General features: G+C 46.1%; 1 pseudogene; it reads left to right on the top strand.

The window, feature by feature from the left end:
- The first annotated feature begins 7,489 nt into the window (after positions 1–7,489).
- LOC131907723 (cyclin-dependent kinase 4-like) lies at positions 7,490–12,822 on the top strand (annotated as a pseudogene).
- Positions 12,823–17,543: the final 4,721 nt, after the last annotated feature.

Below are 17,543 nucleotides of genomic sequence, written 5' to 3'. Positions count from 1 at the left end.
AATGTAAATATGATCTGGCAATGAAAACGGCCTGTCGGTTTAACGATTGAGACTGTGCCATGGCACCAAGCGGTAGGCAGAAAAGGGAGGCTGGGCTGAGACTTAGGGTCTGCATCTGTCAATCAAGGCTGTAGAGGTCTGGTGAGGTTGGTGTGTGCAGCCTTCCTGTGCAGCCTTGCTCTTTTGGAGAGCCATGCTTGGGCCGACCCCAAGGAGGGAAGCCAGAAAAGGGGAACAGAGTAGCCCAGTGGTGGGATAATATGTCCTCAGAGAGGGACACAAAGATCACCCAAGGTGGTGACTTGGTGCGGTGATGAGCCTGGAGTGTATTTGGAGAGCAACCTCCTGATGATGGTCTGCATCTGAGCTGATATGGCCATTTTACTTCTAGGCTCTTTATCTCAGTTTGCACCTCTCTGTAAATGGGAGGAGGCCACTGATGCTAAGAACCCTTGTGAACTTGAGACTAAAACTTTCCAGGAGACACTGGTTTTGTCCACAAAATGGGACTTCTGAACATTTTCTAAATGTCTTCTGTGAAGTTTGTACAAATTTTTCCACTTCCCAAGTTTTGTCCATATTCCTTTGAAATGAGCTGACAGTGCCTTGGCCTATTTATACCCCCACAGAAGCTTGGGGAGTTTGCAAAAATGTCACAGTTCTCTTCAAAGGAGCCATGCTAGTTAGTTCCAGACAACTTGACACAAACTAGTGTCACCTGGGAAGAGGACAATTGTCAGATGAGGAATTGCCTTCATCAGATTGGCCTGTGAGCGTGTCTGTGGGACATTTTCTTTTGGATTATTGGTTGATGTGGTCGGGCAAAACTCACTGGGCAGTGGTCCTGGATTGATAAGAAAGCAGCCTGAGCAAGCCAGGGGGAACCAGCCAGTCAGCAGCATTTCTCCATGGCCTCTGCTGCGGCTCCTGCCTCAAGTTCCTGCCTTGAGCTGCTGCCCTGGCTTCCTTGGAGGATGGATTGTAAAATGTAAGCTGAAAAACTCCTTTCCTCCCAAATTGCTTCTGGTAATTGTTTTATGACAGCGGGAGAGTGTAAACTAGGACAGGAGCAGAGGGAATGGAACAAACTGAAATAATGAACCAAGCTTTCAAACTCAACACGGAGCTCTTCTCTATTGCTACCATCAGTAACAAAGCTGAATAGATATGGCATATCTCCAGTAAGTAAGGAGCCTTCTGTGTCAGGAACCTAGGTAAAAATATAATCTGCTCTGAGCCTGACAGGTGTGTACTGTGACTGTGAAGATGAATTTCTGGAAAGTAAAACACAGAATTGGTACCTCTTAGGCAGTGAGGGCAAGTGCTCTGTGGATGAGTTTGAGACTAGCCTAGACTACAGTGTGAGACCTTGTCTCAAAAAATGAGCAAACGAAAAATGAAAATCTTGAGACCAAATGTAACTTTCCTCCACCACACGTGCACCAGAATATAATTTCCCTCTACCACACGTGTATCAGACTATATCTTCCCTCTACCACGCATGCACCAGAATATAACTTCCCTCCACCACACGTGCATCAGACTATATCTTTCCTCTACCACGCATGCACCAGAATATAACTTCCCTCCACCACATGTGTATCAGATTATATCTTCCCTCCACCACATGTGTATCAGACTATATCTTCCCTCTAACACATGTGTATCAGACTGTATCTTCCCTCCACCACATGTGCACCAGAATATAACTTCCCTCCACCACACAGACACCAGATATAACTTCTCTCCAGCACATGTGCACTAGAATATAACTTCCCTCCACCACACAGACACCAGATACAACTTCCCTCTCATGCCTCCGCCACAAGTACTAGAAGTGTGCACCAAAGCTCAGGAGACCACCCAAAGCACACTTTGAGGAGCAGGAACTGTCCTAAAATGTTTCTTCATTTACCTTCTCATGAACACCACAATGAATAATGCCTACAGCCTGCACACACACATTTACTTGGGGGATGTTTATTATTCAAATGCAACAGATGGGTCCCTTCCAGAATGGAGAGTCCATTACATTCCTAAGGACTCCCTTGCCAGGAGTAATTTCTTGTGCAGATTATAAAGATGATGTTAAGGATAATAATAGCAACATCAGCATCTTTTGAGTAGTCTCTGTCAGTAACTTGGCAAGAATGTTAGGTGTGTTATGTTACGTGTTTGGATGCTGACAGGAGCTCAGTACAGGAGGCGCTATTTTAATCTCCATATTTCATTTGAGGAAGCAGGATCAGAGACGCTAACATTCTGAGGGTCACACACAGCCAGCTCATAATATCAGCTGCATGGATTTTGAGACCATTTTGACAGAGCTCTCTAAACTATATCACAGCAAAGACAAAATTTGAAAAGCAAATGTAAACTCCATGTTTACAGTACTATATTTAAAAAAAAATCAAAGTAGGTACATTTGGGATGCAGAGATAAAAGTTGGCCTCACCAGCCACAAGGCCACAGTGACTTTAGGAAAAAGGTGATTTTAAGATGTCTTATGACCTCAGGGTGGAGGGCCATGGGGACATTAGCGGCCCCAGCACACTGCCAATCAGAGGCTAACCAGGGAAGGTGTGTGCCCAGGTTCAGTCCTTTTCTGCCCTTGGAGCTGTGTAGCCAACCAAGCCACTCCTTTCTAGAACCTCGAGTAAGTCTCTGTCTGTTGACTTCTCGTGACTCTGTGCCTTCCCCGGAACCTCCTTCTGCCCGTGGGAACAGCTCAGAGTCTGTCCAGTTTACCATCTACAGATTACTAGACATATGTCTCTGTTTCCTTGTTCCAAGTCTGCGGCTGCCTGCTGCTGACCAAATAATACAACGGCGTGAGTGGGTGAGGTCTGCCTGAGTGCATGTTGGGAGAAGGGAGGACACAGAATAGCCTGGAAGCCCAGGGCTGGCTTATGCTGTGGTACTGGAGCATGCGTTGTCCCATCTTCGCTAAGTGCCAACTGAACTTCTTGCTTTTGAGGTGGTTTGGCCTTAGAGATCTCTACTGGGGCTTCCAGCTACCCAGATGATCATTTTCTGAATTAGTGCAGAAGGGAAGGTGTGTGCCCTTAGGTTCAGCCCAGTCTGTGGGAGCCTCGGAGGGTAGTCATGCAGGTGAGCTATTATCCCAGGAAGCCCCCCACCACATCTCCCTAGGGCCCAGCAGTTATACTCTCAGCTTTAACGCAAAGATGAAGAGGCCCAACAAAGCAGCTTGTTAAGAATCTGCAGGAAACAAGTCGCTGCAGGCCAGAGGCATCAGCCCGTGATGCTGGCACTCAGAGAGGGGCCCGGAGCCTCGGGTGGGGGGAACATTTAGGAGAAGGGGGCTGCTGCCATCATTGCTCCTGATTAGCTGGATCACCCTGCAAGGTTCTTCAAGTTCTTGCCCTTTGATGGTCAAAGTCCTTGTCCAATTTGGTCAAGATCCCCTCACCTAGCCAGCTTTGGCAGAAGTAACAGGAGAGAGAGAGAGAGAGAGAGAGAGAGAGAGAGAGAGAGAGAGAGAGACAGAGAGAGACAGAGAGACCTAACTCCCCAAAGCAAAGCAACTGGGGATGGGAGGGCTAATGGTGAACATTGGTCCAGGGCATCGGGATCTGAGCTTCTAGCTCTGAGTTCTGCTGTTGACTTTGAGGCCTTTGGAAAGACACTCTAACTTCTGAACGTCCTTCCCCCATATTCTCCTCACACACACACACACACACACACACACACACACACACACACACACGTATGTGGAGAGAGTGAGTCATAGCTGTGTTACTACTACAAACTTGATCCAGGTTTCCCCCATTTGAGTTTATTGTGGATCCTTCCCATTCCAGGAACTCTGTCACCACAAGAAGCAATACTCAGGCCCCCAGTTCAGCTGCCTGTGTCACTGGGAGGCAGACAGGTCATAAACCAAGATATAAATCCATGGCCAAAAGGTCATAGTTGGTGAGAGCCACAGGGGGAACCCGAGCAGGACAACAGATGGCGTGGTTAGTCGGTGTGGTTGGAACGGAGCTCCAGGACAGACAAAGGACAGTGAGTCTGGGCGGAAGAGCATCCAGGCCAGCTGGAGAGCAAGCCCACAGCCCAGAGCTCCCAACAAGCCAGTCAAGGGCATTGGGACACAGTCACTGGGAAGATGAACCTGAAGGACTGGGTTGATGGGCAGAAAAATGGAATCCATTGGAAGTGTGAGCCTTAATCTGGTTCTCAGAATTAAATTTCAGGATAGTCTGTGGGTAGCAGGAGAATAAAATCTCTGTCCTGTCTGGTGGGGCGAGGAGCAGATGGGCAGAGCGAGTCCCCTGGAGACCATGTCAGGTTGGTGACAGAGGAAGAAGAACAGACAGGAACTCATGTTCTCACATTCACAGAGTAGGAGGAGAGCCCTGTGTCCCCCTCTTTTCCTTCCTGTGGAGGTAAGATGGAGAGAGAACCCATGCCAATGCCTGGGATTTGTCTTACAACTTCAAAACTATGAGAAACTATCACCATGTTATCCTCCCCTCAAAGTCATTCTTTCAACACAATATTAGGCAGTAAAGTCGCTACTCACAACCTGCCCCCCTTCCCCCATGTGCTGGTATGGCTTAGGCAGTGAGGGCTGACGGCAGTGAACAGGTCCTTTCCAGGAGGGGATGGTCAGTGGCAGTGCGGGGGGGGGGGGGGAATACCAGAACTGATATTTTGATTGATAAGAAAGGAAGACAAATGGGGCTGGCGAGGTGACTTCAAAGCAAAGGGCAGATGCAAACGGCCAGCCACACGCAGCCATGTTCCTGACCTGGGACCAGCTGGAAGCTAAGCTTTTCCTTCACCTGAACTTGTACCAAGTGGGAGCTCTGGCACCGACTGTCCCATCTCTTTCCGAGATCACCTTCCCTGAAAGCCTAGAAAGGAGGGACATTCCCAGACAGTGGGGCACAGTGGGGAGAGGTGATAGTGGATCGTTGGTCACCCTGAAAATTCTTCAGCAAACATGGCCCAGACTTCTGAGGGAATTCCTCTTCCAGAGCATGTCCACGTAGAACACACTGCTCCTAACACTCCCTGGGATGGGCTCCCTCAGACACATGCTCCCTCTCCTCCTTTATCCAACAGCGCTACAGCTCTGCCCCATCCAAGTGTCCTTGGTACTTCTAGGCAGTTTGTCACTCCCCTTAAAATGCCGATTGTCCTTCCTCCAGAATGGAAGCATGAAAGGGCAGGAAGTCACTCTGCTTGGTCGTCTCCATGTCTTCAGTCCTGTTCCTAGCACACAGTCAGCATTCTAAAAACATTTTTCATAACGATGCTTTGGTTTGTGTGCAGAGGCCTACTTGCTGAGATGCCCACAGCTCTAGCATGGGCTTGGTGTGTATACCACAGGCCTTTTTTGCATTGGTGCTACCTCCCGGTTGTGCCGGAAGTAGGTGCCTGAACACATACCTGTGGATGCATTTGCCTGTGTTCAGAATAACAATAAAAGTGCTACTTTATTTTATTCCTGAGAATACAAAAGCATCCATGTCTGCAGGGATCTTTCCAGCCAGCAAATAGAGAAAAAGGGGACTGCAGCCTTGCAGGGGGATCCCGGTGCTCAGGGCGGCAGCTGGCTGCCTCCTGTAGTCACAGCCTGCCCAGCACAGAGGGGGTGGGTCTGCACCAGGAGCTTCACCAGAGTGGGTGGTAACAGGAGCCATATAACCCAAGGCCCTTGGATCTCATGCTTCCCACACAGCCCCTGGGCCCCTGACTGAGAACGTGGGGTTGGAGATTTGCTTGCTGACATGTTCGGAGTTCGTGTTTACGTGGGGTGAAGGTCATGGAGAGTCCCAGGAGCCTCTGCGTTCTCTTGCACAGCCTTCTCTTTTCCCCGCAGGAGACAGCCTCTGCATTTTGGAATTCCTAAAGTCACAAGGAGTGCCAGCCCCTGGATGCCACCGCAGCAGCTTATGTTAAGATGCTTCTTTTGGCTTGACTTATATTTACACAAACCTGCTAATCCCAAATTCACTGAGCACATATATTTTGAATCTTAATGTATGCTATAATATGCTTGATTCCTAAAAACATCAGATTCTGCCTTGCTTTTTCCAAGGGGACGGTGTGTTTCTGTGGTTAGCTTCTACTGGGGTCACCCAAGGGAACCCCTTGAAATCATCAGGGCTCCAAAGACTAGGGTCACAAAGCCCCTGAACAGAGTATCTTTAAATGTTAAGAAAAAAAGTGTTCAAAGCTGAAGTTACTAAATTGGCTATCAGTTTAAACCATAGTCTGGCTAACCAATAAGTAAGCTACTGAAATTCATAGTACATGGTAGGTAGGTGTTCCTGAGTGATCAACCAAAGAAAGAGGAATCAAGTGCCACATCTGAGATCCTGAAGGGTCAAAGTTGCCTAGATTTGCCGCATCTTATTGTCTAAACCACAGCAGGCAGGGATTCTGACCACTGAGCAAGACTTGGCGTGTCCGGTGTAGCAGGACACTCTTCTCTTTCAGTGACTGATTCCTCCTAGCTGTCCTGAGAACCTGATTTTTTGGAATCGTTTTCTCAGGTGGTACATGCACAGTCACTGTGTTTCCATCTGCTGCCCTCTCACAACTGTGGCTGACTGGACAGCTCCAAGTTCAAGTCACGATCATTCTGTGAGAAAGAACTTCATTTGGATTTAAAAACAAATTAGAAAATGCAGCTTCTAGAGAGGCATAGACTGGAGACCTTCAAGGTCACACAGTTTGAAAACTTTAACATGTCTGAAACTTCTGAAAAGACATTGACTTCAGTGGCTTGCCTTTTGATTTACCAGGCTTTCTTCTTTTATTATGTTCGTCACCTTTCCATAACAGATGTGTTTAATGGGAACATGACTATTTTCAGTCAAATGGCTGCCTATGTATAAAAGTTGCATCAGAGTAATTGTAAAGGGTACAATATATCAAATCAAATGATGCTGGCAACATCACACCTACCGCACATTTATATGTGTGTATGTGCGTACACCTGCACAGGGTTTGGAAAAGGAGGAAGCTGGACTACAGCTTCCATAAACTCAAATGTGGCCACAACGTTGAAGTGACTCTCATTTTCAATTACAAGGATTAGTTTTGTAGGGAAAGCAGTAAGGAAAGTCTATAACTGGTCTTTTTAAAAAGTCACCAGAGAGCCGGGCGGTGCTGGCGCACGCCTTTAATCCCAGCACTCGGGAGGCAGAGCCAGGCAGATCTCTGTGAGTTCGAGGCCAGCCTGGGCTACCAAGTGAGTTCCAGGAAAGGTGCAAAGCTACACAGAGAAACCCTGTCTCAAAAAACCAAAAAAAAAAAAAAAAAAAAAAAAAAAAAAAAAAAAAAAGTCACCAGAGAAACCAAACCTTTGACACAGACTTGTAATCCAAGGAGACTGCGGCAGGAGAATTGAAAGTTCAAAACTAACCTGAACTACATAGAAAATTCAAGGCCAGCTTTGACAATTTAATAGAACCTGTATCAAAATAAAAAGTAAAAACAGGCTGGAAAGATGCCTCAGCAGGTAAGAGCACACACTATTTCTTCCAAAAACTAGTTTGGTTCCCAGCCCCCATGTCAGGCAGCTCTCTACTGCCTATAATGCCATCTCCAAGGCCATCCAATGCCTCTGACCTCTACGGGCACCTGCACTCACTTGCACATACCAGCATACAAACACACACACACACACACACACACACACACACACACACACATACACATAACTTTTAAAAATAAGACAAGGTCATCCAGAGCCTCTGACTTCTATGGGCACCTGCACTCACTTGCACGTACTCGCACAAACACACACACACACACACACACACACACACACACACACACCTACACATAATAAGATAAATTTATCTAAAAAATAAAAACAGGGCTGGATATAGCTGGTGTAGTGCTTGCCTAGTGTGTCCAAGGCCTGAGGTCCAATACCCAGTACCACAACTAAACAATACAGCACCCCAAACGGCAAAGGTCAAGTGTGCAGCTGACGTCTCCCAGAGGTAACAGGTATCACTGAGGCCAGAGCAGTGTGGCCAACCACCTCAGGTTCCCCAACGTCCTCCAGGCCCGTTTACTACTGCCCTGCTTTCTCAAGTTGCACATTCACATACCTACTTAGTGAGGAAGCAGTTCAACACGGAAGGGCTAAAGGTCAAGAGTGGACGTAGCCATGGTGAATCCCTAACATTCTTAGCGATCCATCCCTTTGCTCAAGCCTACACCGAAGAGCAAGCTCTATGTGCTGAGCTACAGATGCACAGCTTCAGTCCTACATGCAACCCAGTGGAAACCAACGCAGTCAAGGCAGGGAGCCTCTTAGAACAGATGTCCAGACCACCAATAGAAGCTGGGGAGATGGGACAAGTCACCTGGACATTCAGTCCCTTGAAGTGCTGTAGCAAACTGCCTCAGAGTGGGTTGACCACACAGAAATGTATTACTTCAGAGTTCTGGAGAATAAAAGCTAAAATGAGGGCGTTAGCGAGGCCAGGCTCCCTTCCTTTCTTCCTTCTGGCTTCTGAGACCTGCTGGCCATCTGTGGTGTCCCCTCAGCTTTTCCAGGTTTCTACGTGGTGTTCACTCCGAGTCTCTCTTCTTGCAAGAGCAGAAACCACACTAGGTTAAGGCCCACCCTATGCCAGCCTGACTTCATCTTAACCAATTATACCTTTAACAAGCCAATTTCCAAATACAATCATAATCTTAGTTCCTGGGAGCTAAGACTAGAACCTATGTATCTGGGGGACACAATGCTCCGTGGTCTAGTTTGTAAAACTAAAGGTTTGGGAGACTCAGCTCTTGACTTGTTTTGGTTCTGCTTCCATTTTCCAAGTCTCTCACTTTGCTGAGTGTGGTGGCTCATGACTGTATTCCCAGCACTGGGAAAGCTGGGGCAGGAGGATCAAGGGTTTGAAGCCACCCTGGTCTAGGTAGTGAGATGCCATAAATAAATAAATCATTGACTTACTAATATATATATTTTAGAACTGCTCCTACAGGACTGGGAGGGTTTTAAACACTGCTGAAATACTTTGAACATAAACACAGAGCATAATACAAGTATGTGATTAACAAAGGCAGCTAGAATCAACTTAAACGTAATGATTGGTAGTGTACTCTCAAAAGTAGGATCTGAGTTTTAAATCTCAGATGAATGGTGATTGATTCTCCTTGGCTTAGGGCAGTCAGCTACTATGAGCCTCATTAGTCATAGCTTCGGACACCTACCCTCAAGGCTCTTTGTGCCTTGGAGGCGGGGCACTGCCCTCCCTCGGAAGGAAGCCACTTACAACGCAATGTGCTGGTATTTTCCTCTGCCTGCTGAGCCTCCCCACACTGCCTTCACCCCAGCTTGGTTGTCCCACTCCTGACGCAGACCAGCACCCTCCCATCCCCTTGCCTCTCTCCTCTGTGCCCTGCTTGCTCTGTGTTAGAGGGTGGCCATGCTGCTGTATAGCCAAAGGCGGCTGCTATTTACAGCACTGAGCTCCACAGTCAGGCCCTCAGCCTGTGTGCTCTTGTCCCATGACTCAAGAGGGCTCTGGCCAGAATGGCTTTCTGACTGTTGCAAGTGTTCTGTCATTGTGGTGGCTGCCATGCTCTATTCTCCACGTGAGACAGAGAGAGATGAGAACAGAAACATTCCCTGAGCATCCTTACGGGCAGGTACAACTCTCTTCCTAAGGCTGAAATCCAAAGCACAAAGCTGGCGGACTTAACCAAGTTGGCATCTTTGCAGAGCCAGGCCACCCCCATGGTGGTGTGAATGAGAATGACTCCCATAGGCTCATTAGTTTCAATGCTTGGTGTCCAATTATTAGAACTGTTTGGGAAGGATCAGGAGGTACGACCTTGTTGAGGAGGTGTGTTACTGGGGAGTGGGCTTTAAGGTTTCAAGAGTCCACACCATTCCCAATTAGCTCCCTGCCTCAGGGTTGTGCCTCAAGATGTGAGCTCTGAGCTACTGCTCCAGCAGTATGCCTACCTTCCTGTTTTCATACTTCATGCTCCAGAGGTCATGGCCCTCTGAAACTGTAAGCCCCAGATTAAATGATCTCTTTCATAAATTGCCTTGGTCATGGTGTTCTATCACAGCAGTAGAGAAGTAACTAAGATACCCCCAGACAGGTAGGCAATCCGACCCCTGTGATGAGACCTTTGACCACTGGGGTTCTGCCTTGGCTCTTTTGGCCTGCTGCAACCAATTACCCCAGACTGGGTAGCTTGTAAACAAATGTATTTCTCATACTTTTGAGGGCTGGGCTGTCTACCATCAAGCTGCCAGCAGATTCAGTGGCTGCTGGAGGCCTGTCCCTGATTAATAGAGGGCCATCTTTTTATGTAATGTCACAAGGCAAAGACCCTCTCAGGCCTCTCCAGCTTGAGCACTGATCCTAGGTGTGAAGACCTTAACTTCCCATCTCCAAATCATCTCAAAGTGAACCGGATTTCAAGCTATTGATTTGGGGAATAGATAACTCTCAGACCATAACAATATATCCCTGAGTTTAAGAGCCTAATAAACCCTTAAGCTAGGATGGTAGCTAGAGGGAGTTAAAAGCCATGTGGCCTGGCAGACAGATCCAGAAAAAGGCCAGCTCTCCTCACTCTCTCTTCATGAGACACCCCAAGTGGCTCTGGGCTCTGACTGTTGAAGGTTTGATGCTACCTTCCAAGGTTGCCCTGCACGTGCCCATTGCTTGTGAGGTACCAGATTAGCTGTAGCAGAGATGTGGCAGGAACTCTGAGAAGCACAAGAGGGACACAATTAGCATTTTAGGTAGATAATTCTCACAGCTGATAGACAGGAATAGACAGGAAGCCTGGATTCAGAGATACCGGCTGGGAAGCCACATTGGTAATCCAGGTGAGAAATCCTGACTGGTCTAAATTAAAACTGTGACACAGAAGGAGGAGGAGGGATGAAGGAAGGAAGAAGGAAGGAGGTGATGTGAGAAAGTCCTAGCACTAGGTAGCACCTAGGTTTTTGCCAAATCTGCCAGTAACAGTGACCATATGAATATGGCAAGTGAAGAGGATTTGTACAGTCAGGGTGAGTTTGGAGAGAAGTAACTTCTTAAAGTCCCAAGCCAGGGCACATATCAGAGCCGATTAGAACATTGTCAAAGATAGATTGCTGCTTGGGCCTGGTTGGTACATTCATCTTAGCACTCAAAGAGGCTGAGGCAAGGGTTCAAGGCCAGCTTGAGCTACGAAGGGAAACCTGTCTCAGAAATAAACAAATCAAAACAAAAAAACAACAAAACCCAAACACTACTGAACTTGAGGCCACAGTTGAAAGCCACGATCATATGGAATACAGAATAGTACATGTAGGTTTGGGTGTGACCTCTAGGAAGTATTTAGATAGGGGTTGGTTTTGGAGATAGAGGAAAGCATTGTAGGTGGGTTCAATAGTGTGGTCAGTGCACTAATAAAAGACAGTGACCCAGCCTTTTGAGGGACACATCTTGGTGGAGATGAGATGCTGGGTTATAGCCATGTCTCCATGCAGTACTCTCTGGCTTTGAGACTGCGTTTTGGCTCTGGGAAAGACACTGTCTTATCTGGATGAGAGAGGAGTGGAGGTAAACATACCATTTATCTAGCACAGAGCTGGCAAGATGGTCCAGTGAGTAAAGGCACACTCTAGCCCAGCCTGACCCCCTGACCTCGACCCCCAGGAGTCAGATAGTAGAAGGAGAAAACTGACTCCTTCAAGTCATCATGGTACACAGGTGTGCTTATATACAGACACACATGTACAAACAAGTGCAATGTTTCAAAATTTAAAAAAAAAAGGCAGGCCTGAGGCTATAGCTCAGTGGTGGGGCACACTTGCCTGTCACACACACCTGAGGCTGTAGCTCAGTGGTGGGGCACACTTGCTTGTCATGCACACCTGAGGCCGTAGCTCAGTGGTGGGGCACACTTGCCTGTCACGTACACCTGAGGCTGTAGCTCAGTGGTGGGGCACACTTGCTTGTCATGCACAGAGCACTTGATTAGACCCCAGATTGTCAAAAAAAAAAAGTTAAAAAAAAATCCCTTCTAGGTTTGCCTACCTCTGTGGTGGCTAGTCATATGCTGGAGTCCAGGTGAAGGGACTATTCTAGCAGCCTGTGTCTCACTCATATCAGGACCAAGCCAGGGGTACCTTCTACCCTGCATCTCTTGGCCAGTGGCAAAGGCATTCCCCAATGCCTAAACAGCTCTCTCTCCATATGATCCAGTAGCTGAAGTTTCTGTAAGTGCTTACGGGACAGGGTACAAGGATTATGATTCCCTAGAGTAGCTACTTTGTGACCATAATGACTGTGACATTCCTCAATGACAGAAGCCTGGAAGAGGCCTTCCCATCAGCACAGTTCATTCAGTAGCCTTGCTGAGGAGCCTGGAGGTTTTTGAGTATTGTCCAGTATTGTCCAGCTGGTGGAGGTCTGTGCCACTTTCCAATGTGACTGAGAGATCAAGGTGACCCTAGTGTTTGAACATATAGACCAGGACCTATGGACATATCTGGATAAGGCACCCCACCACTTGAGATCACTGAGGATCTGATGTGAATTTCTTTCACATGAATTGCATCATTTACTGAGACCTGAACCCAAAGAATGTTCTAGTGAAAAGTAGTGGGACAGTCAAGTTCACTGAATTTGGCCTAATCAGAATCTACAGCTACCAGATGGCCCTTACACATGTGGTATTACATGCTGTTACCGTGCCACTGAAGTTCTGTGTCAGCTGTATTTTTGCTCCTTTTGTGGAAACTCTGAAGCTGACCATTAGGCAGTCTTTGGTCTGATTAGACTGCATCCAGAGGATGACTGACCTCCAAATGTCCTTTTACCCCAAGCCTTTCCCCCAGATAGCTTCAATTGTCAGTGCATTCAGTGGTGGGAAGATTGTCTTAAGGTTTCTATTGCTGTGAAGAGAGATCTTGATCTTCAGGCAACAGGAAGGAGTCTGAGTGTAACACTGAACGTAGCTTGAGCAAAGAAGACTCAAAGCCCACCCCGACAGTGACACACTTCCTCCAACAATGCCACACCTCCTAATAGTGCCAGTTCCTATGAGCTAATGGGGCCAGTTACATTCAGAGTACCACAAGGACTCTGAAACACAGCGGCTGTGAAAAATGCTGACTTTTAACCCACGTGGGTGGATCTTTGCCTCGACACTGAGATGCAGGTATTGGCTTTGGATGGGTGGAATGCCTTAGACGGATTGGATATGATCAAAGATCCAAAGAGACTCCGTGCAAGTAAAGCAGCCCTTGCCAATAATACTGTCTGCTCAGGATCCTGATCTGGGCCCATGGGTAGCAGCAGTAAAGTGACAAAGGGCATGAGATTCCATGATCCTTCCCATTTGGGAGTCTAGAGAAAGAGAAAACCAATCAAGTGAGTTGAGGTGGGGTAAGAGGAAGGACTTTGTATTCTGAGGATGTATTTTGCCTCTGGAAATAGGGCATCAGTATAGAGTTACCTATCCCTGCATGTGAGAAGGGTTTTTGTTTTCTTGATTTTGTTTGCTATTGTTGCTATTTGTTCTAAGAAGCAGAAGAATGGTTCATACTGAGCAGGGTTCCAGGATTTGCTTTAGCTCCTCATTTTAGATTAGCACGTGTCTATGGTGATTCAGCCTCATAGCTTCTTCCTGTTGCCTTTTCTCAATAGGTACTTTCCTTGGGAAGTTAAGTACTGTCTTAGTCAACATGGCTTACTATTCTGAGACACTATAGACTCAGTGGCTCAAACAATAGAAATGTATTTCTGCTAGTTCAAGAGGTAGGAGTCTAGGATCTGTCAGTGGGTCCAATGCTGGTCAAGAGCCTCCTCCTGGTTTACAGGTGGCCATCTTCCCACTGTGTCCTTACATAACAGAGCAAATAGTTTCCAGGCTCTTTCTTCTTCTAAATACTGTAATCTTGTCCCGAGGACCCAGCACTCTCACTAGCTCATCTAAATTCAACTACCTCTCAAAACCCCGTTTCCTGATATCCCATTAAGGGTTAGGGTTTCAAAATATGAGCTTGGAGTGTGATAGTAAATTTTCACCATTTCCTTGATGGATCTAGAATCACTATGGAAACATACATTTGGATGTGTCTATGAAAGTGTTTCAGAAAGGTTTAAATTAACCAGGGAAGGTCTACCCTGAGTGTGGGTGGCACCAAGGCATGGGCTAGGGTTCCAGACTAAATAAAAAAAAGAGAAAGAAAGCTGACCACTGGCAGTCATAGCTCGCTCTTTTCTGACTGTGGACACAGTATGGCCAGTTGCTCCTCACTCCTGTCACCTATCCTCTCTGCTGTAAGAGGCTGTATCCACTAGAACCGTGTGAGCTGTGATGAACGCTAGAACTGTGTGAGCCGTGATGAACACTATAACTGTGAGCCGTGATGAACGCTAGAACTGTGTGAGCCGTGATGAACACTATAACTGTGAGCCATGACGAACACTAGAACTATGAGCCATGGTGAACACTAGAACTGTGAGCCATGGTGAACACTAGAACTATGAGCCATGATGAACACTAGAACTATGAGCCATGATGAACACTAGAACTGTGAGCCATAATGGACACTAGAACTGTGAGCCATGATGAACACTAGAGCTGTGAGCCGTGATGAACACTAGAACTGTGAGCCATGATGGACACTAGAACTGTGAGCCATGGTGAACACTATAACTGTGAGCCATGATGGACACTAGAACTATGAGCCATGGTGAACACTAGAACTATGAGCCATGATGAACACTAGAACTGTGAGCCATGATGAACACTAGAACTATGAGCCATGATGAACACTAGAACTGTGAGCCATGATGAATACTAGAACTGTGAGCCATGGTGAACACTAGAACTATGAGCCATGATGAACACTAGAACTATGAGCCATGATGAACACTAGAACTGTGAGCCATGATGAACACTAGAACTGTGAGCCATGATGGACACTAGAACTGTGTGAGCTGTGATGAAGACTAGAACTGTGAGCCATGACGAACACTAGAACTATGAGCCATGGTGAACACTAAAACTGTGAGCCATGATAAATACTAGAACTGTGAGCCATGGTGAACACTAGAACTGTGAGCCATGGTGAACACTAGAAGTGTTCCTTTTCCTTTTTTATAAAGCTTGTCTTCGAATTTTTTAAATTTATGTATACATGTGTTTTGCCTGCATTTATGTCTGTGCACTATGTATGTGCAGTGCCTGCGGAGACCAGAAAACAGGGTCAGAACTCCATGGAACTTGAGTTATAAATGGTTGTTAGCTGCCATGTTCTAGGAATTGAACCCAGGTTCTTTGGAAGATCAGCTAGTACTCTTCATCTCTTCAGCTCCAATACACCTTTTTCTTTCTAAATACCTGCTTCATGTCAGGTCTTAGTTAATAAGAATGAGAAAATTAGCAAACACAAGGAGGCACAGCAATATGCAGGCAATAGTAGATCTTCTTCCCTGAGAATTATGTTCTCTCGGACAGCTAAGTTGGATTTGCATTCTACTCTTGGCTCCCCAGCCTCTACAGCCTTAGACTCACTTTTAGCTCAACTGCAATAATAGTCATTTGCTACCATGTAGAGTTTAAGAAAATGATGGATACCAAATGCTCCAGCCACTTACCAAACTCTTATGATGATTGAATGACTCCCATATACTAGTCAAGAAATGTACTAATCATATACAAAGGCCTTTTGGAGATAGTAAAAAAGAAACAGAAACAGAAGATTTTCAGGTAAAGACTCACTCATTATTAGCCCCAGTGACTCCGATTGTAACTCTCAGGTCCACTGACATTTTTTAGATGTTTTCCTGTCCTGAGAAAGTTTCACCAAGTATTAATTAGCTATAAATATTTAAAGTATTACAGCTAAAGTAAAAACGAGAGCTCTATGTTTCTCAAATAAAATATATACTACTACCGCCTTGCAATGTGTAATATAACGGTTTAAAGATGGCAAAAGCTATTTTCTTCTTAGAGGTCAAATTGGTCTTGTTTGAAAGTTACTAAATGTCAGTCCCAGCTATAAATTCATCCTGAGACTTGAGCTATGGAACATCTATTTATGGAGGATTAGCTGTGGTGCCTGTCACTCATCAGCCTCAGGCAGTGGTAAGGCCAAGTTCTGAAGCAAGCCTCCCTCACAGGAAGATATTTCATGCAATGGCAGAGCCAAGGTTCATGCAGCTCACTCACTCATTTTACACTTGGGGAGAATGAGTCTCAAAGCAGGGCAGTGACTTCCAAGAGAAACACCGTTAGTTGTAGAGTAAATGGCGTGTGGCTCAGAGCTCAGAGAGTAGGAATTTGAGCTTCCTTCCCAGCCTTGGATGCCTTCTCTGTTCTGTGGAGCCCCAAGAATTTGAGTCCAGACCAGGGATACTTTGAAGTTACCAATCTGAATAAGAATCAAGGTAGAGAGAAACTCACTAAGCGTGTGCTATAGGACAAGCCTTGCTGACATTACTTGACGGGGTTGTTCCATGCTAGACTAATTTTCAGACACTGAAGGTGAAACTGAGCCAGTAGGTTTCTTTAACAGTGAGTCTCAGCTTCTTGGAGTCATTACAGACAATGTACCTACAAATGTTGGAGGAGTTTCAGCCTTCAACTTTCCCAAAGTTGCCGACAATGGAACCTTCCTGTCAGACAACTGATGACACTAAGGTTCTCAAGAGCTCATGCCAAGAAGACCCATCTTAGTTCCCTTGCTTACTTAAGAGGAAAGGAAGCGCCGGGCGGTGGTGGCGCACGCCTTTAATCCCAGCACTCGGGAGGCAGAGCCAGGCGGATCTCTGTGAGTTCGAGGCCAGCCTGGACTACCAAGTGAGTCCCAGGAAAGGCGCAAAGCTACACAGAGAAACCCTGTCTCAAAAAACCAAAAAAAAAAAAAAAAAAAAAAAAAAAAAAAAGAGGAAAGGAAGCTACGGGTTTATGGGACCAGACTGACTTCCATTTTGGAAAATGATATTTATTCTTATGTTTCACCAAGCCTTGTATCATGCTCACTCTGGACAGATGTCTACTGAGATAACTTCAAGGGAGCATCATGGCTTCAGTTTGGATCTCAGATGGTCTGTTTCACTCATCGCCCAGGGTACAATCTTGATTCCCCACTAAAGCACATCTTAGACCACTGCAGATGAAAGAATTGACCCAGTTTTTCAGTGACCTCTAAGCTCCTTGTGTTTAGTGATCCAGCCAAACACTGTGATGAACTGGGTTTCAGGATAAGACCTGCAGTGAAGTTCTCAACTGGCTCTAGAAATCAATGGAATAACTGTCCACTATTTATCTGCCAATATTTGTTATCATTAAACTTTCAACCTCAGATATTGAATGATGAAAAGTTAATGTAAACAAATGTGTTTCTCTTTGTTTTCTCAAGGAAGAGAAAAGCATTTGGTCCCAAATGCTTTTAGTAACAGTGGTGGGGAAATGAGTTAGATATTCAAACTCTGACAAGAGACTTAGGTATCTCCATACTGCTCATTACTGTGGTGATATTTTAATTGTGCTGAAATGTGATTCTTATT

The sequence above is a fragment of the Peromyscus eremicus genome, chromosome 4 (assembly GCF_949786415.1).
Source record: "Peromyscus eremicus chromosome 4, PerEre_H2_v1, whole genome shotgun sequence".
NCBI lineage: Eukaryota > Metazoa > Chordata > Mammalia > Rodentia > Cricetidae > Peromyscus > Peromyscus eremicus.
The sequence above is the reverse complement of the archived record's forward strand: the minus strand, read 5'-3'. Positions and strand labels throughout refer to the sequence as shown.